The 3,643-nt window shown below is 34.3% G+C and overlaps 1 long non-coding RNA gene across 5 annotated transcripts in view; it reads right to left on the minus strand.

Moving 5' to 3' along the window:
- The window catches only part of LOC107029429, a 7,538-nt gene that overhangs the window by 1,139 nt on the left and 2,756 nt on the right, over positions 1–3,643 (minus strand). For 3 of the 5 annotated variants that reach the window (XR_001457997.2, XR_001457998.2, XR_001457994.2), the window contains exons 3-5: positions 2,493–2,593; positions 886–1,452; positions 347–506 (exon numbers count right to left, since the gene is read on the minus strand). This is a non-coding gene — a long non-coding RNA (uncharacterized LOC107029429). The remainder of the gene's footprint in view (positions 1–346; positions 507–885; positions 1,453–2,492; positions 2,594–3,643) is intronic. The other 2 variants (XR_003574572.1, XR_001457995.2) reach the window with 2 other exon arrangements.

Consider the following 3,643-nt stretch of genomic DNA (forward strand, 5'->3'; position numbering starts at 1 on the left):
ATATATATATATATATATATATATATATATATTTCATATAGAACATTAATCAGCAAACGAATTCTGAATTACCGCATGTATTGGAAACACCAGGGGACACTTATTACATGTATGTACTATTAAGCAATGAGATGAGGAATTTAAAAAAAAAAAAGAAAAGAAAAGAGTTGGAGGCACAAAATTCCAGAAACCTGCATATGCAATACACAAATAGAGAGGATGTAAACACTAGTTCACAATACCAGCAACACCAAAAACAAGGAAATAACATATATGGACAAACCAAAAACAAGGAAGCACCAAGCCATCTGATGAAGAATGGCATACTTAGAAGAGGAAAGCTTACAGGTTCAACATAGCATGGACATACCAAAATCTCCTAAGGAAACATTGCAGCAGCAGCAGACTCATCACACAGGCATACAATATATGGATCTGCAGCCATGACAGTGTATTTTGAAGCCTGTTAATATATCCTCAATGACTGAACCATATATCCAACCAATCTGCATTTTCATAGTTAGATTGGACAATCACTACATTTTGAACACGATTTGAAAGTGGGAAATTTTAAGAGATGGATCAGAATTAGTACCTATTTTCACCATTCTGTTTCATCTTCATAGCAACAACTTATTATATAAATGGACTACTTTTAGTAGAGAAGTTGTACTAGCAATTTTAAGAGTCCCACCATTTTATAGAAGTGTTGATACAATAAAACACGAGATTGTCCGAATTTAGTTTCTAACTTGTGGTTAGAAATAAGAGCTAGATTTTCACCTTCTACAGCCACATTGGCATAAAACAATTGAACAGGCTAGTGAGGAACTTCAATTAAAGGGTACTAGCATAGTATGCAGAAAGATGTCTGAATCAGTTTACCTTTTGTGACCTCTTGAGAGACCGTCAATGCCATGGAGTCTTCGTCATTTAAAGGAGTCTTGACTTTAGATTTAGGGTCTTATTTTCCTTTTTCTTTTCAGAGCAACAACTTTGACAACGGCACCACATTAACCAGCAACTGCATATCCTAGATGGAGCATTCTTTTTCTTGGGTGCATCAAGTCTATACAGTGCCTGGCCTCTGAACACACATTTCTACTAGCATATTGGTCCTTGAATACCATCGAATCCTTTCATGTTAATTTGATTCATGTAAATAAATTACGCTGTTCACTCAAGTACATAGAAATGCTAAGAAAATATGTAGTGATTGATTGTTCAAGTTTGCACTTAGATCAAAGAACACACTATTCCTACAAGCATACCGATCATTCCGGTCAATGCCATCAAATCTCTGAGGGAGATGATGATAAAAAACTGTCTTCCAAAGTGTTGGATCCATCATGAACACATAGCTTCCCTTATGGCTTTGTTGTTGTCAATATAGTGATCACAGTCCAACTTTAATATATAAGGAGCATTAGTGAGGACAACAAACACCCTGACCTGTCAAATAGATTTTAAACTCATAAGTAGAAATATCACATATCAATAGAGAAAAAGTAACAACTTTATGCATTACAAACCAGTGCATTCATTGCACCAGTTTTCTTGTGATGGTTGAATTCAGGACTTTTTTCTCTAGATACGTATACTAGTCGGGTTAATTTTTCACCATCAATATATAGCCCTCCATTCTGGCCAAGGAACACCTCGAAATGATAACAAGATACAAAAAGATATTGCTAAAACTTGCAAGACGCATCAAAATTATAAGTTCAGCAAGAAATTATATTCTTGCTTCATTATTCATTCGCTTTATTGCTACTTTCTATTGTTTTGAAATGTAGAATTAGCAGGGACATTTCTACCCTTAATAACATTGTTTTAACATGTTTTTAAGTTTATTTTAGTTGAGACTACTCATACATCTTACTTAATCAAGGGACAAGAATGATCAAATTTTGTTCTCCTTACTGATTTTGCAATATATTCCAACAATAAATAAACTACTTTGCATCAAGGGGAAACAACAACATGAACTGCAGACCTTGCCTCTCAGCTTACAATAATAAATGGCTCCAAAGCCACCTTTTCCAATCTTATTGAAAATGCTAAAGTTATCAGTCGACTCATCAAGTTCTTCATATGAAAATTCTACTGATTTGTTCACATGTATGCTTGGAAGACCTTGTGAAGCACCATCAACAAGGTCAGTGCCTTAGGCCATATGTATTAGAATATGTTTGGAGTAATAAACTAAGCAAGTTCTAGTGGTTCTTCACATGTATCAAACACATTGTAAGCACATTAGGAGTAATAAATCTAGCATTAGATACATCCATGAAGATGAAATTTGATAATGAATTAGAATATTGGCTATCTTAAAGTGCAGGGTTAAAAAGAACCTTTTCAGGTACTCACGAAAATGCTTAATTTACAACCATGATAGACATTTTCATCTAGAGGCTTCATTCATGAGATTTGAACTCGAAATTTGGGAAGATCAAACAAGTAGAAAAAGAAAGAGGAAGATTTACAATTACCAGGACTAGGTGGATGGGATTGACCAGAATCTGGATATTTGTTGCAATAGATCGAGTTTACTTCTGACCTCTATTCATGAAATTCAATCAGCGACATTTTCCTGCACATTCAAAATTAAATTATAAGTTAGAGAATCATGTATTCATATGCTCACTAGTCATTGTTCAATTGCAAGCCCCTTTTCAACCCCTTCACAGTTAAATGATCCCCAAACATGACAAAGTAGACCCAATATGAATGATAAAATCTCGAAGAAAACAGTAGGTAAACATGCGAATGCATAAAAACATGTAATAATTTCATCACAAACATTGAAATTTCTTCACAGTCGTATTATCAAGAGAAGATAAGGGTTATAAATTCTGTTTGGGGAAATGAAACTAAACTTGGTCATCAAACTGAGCAAACTGATCGGGAACCCCGTCCATTATTAGGTGCAATAGAAGAATATTCTAGTGTTGCAAATTGCAGCAGGATATTGCTACCTTCTTGGTCTAGCTTGTCAACCTAGTGGCATGTATTTCACCTATTAGAAAGTGTGTTTCATTATCTTGAGACTAAGTGACTTTTTATACCACATTAACACTTATTTACACATGTTGTTCAAATACTCTTACAAGTATTTTCTCATTAATGTTAAATAAATGAATATTTCTGAATGTTCATTCAGATACTTGCAGAACCATATGTAATGAGTTACTTGAAGTAATATCTGAATGTTACTTGCTGTAATGTTTGAATGTTGCAGTAATACTTGCATTCAAAACATTCAAATACTTGCAGAACCATATGTAATGAGAAAACATTTATCCACACTCTTAGAAGTATCTGACTGTTTTCTCAGTAATAAGAATTTTTGTAGCAACAAACATTCAATTTATGTTACTACAGGGGACTATAAAACCTTTGTGGTTTCTGATTACATGCACAAAGCAGAACCATATGTAATAAGAAACATGCATCCGAAATATGTAATAAGTTCATCAACAGTAGATCATCAAAAATAGATCAGCTCACTATGTCACATTTTATCAGAGTAGGCAATGAAATGAAACTTTGGTAAGCCAACATGCCCAACGACTACTAATTCCCCTTATTCTACAGAGGACAACTATGTAAAACCAAGAGCCTAAATCCTCCCCCCCCCCCC

This window comes from Solanum pennellii, chromosome 9, assembly GCF_001406875.1.
Source record: "Solanum pennellii chromosome 9, SPENNV200".
Taxonomy (NCBI): Eukaryota; Viridiplantae; Streptophyta; class Magnoliopsida; order Solanales; family Solanaceae; genus Solanum; species Solanum pennellii.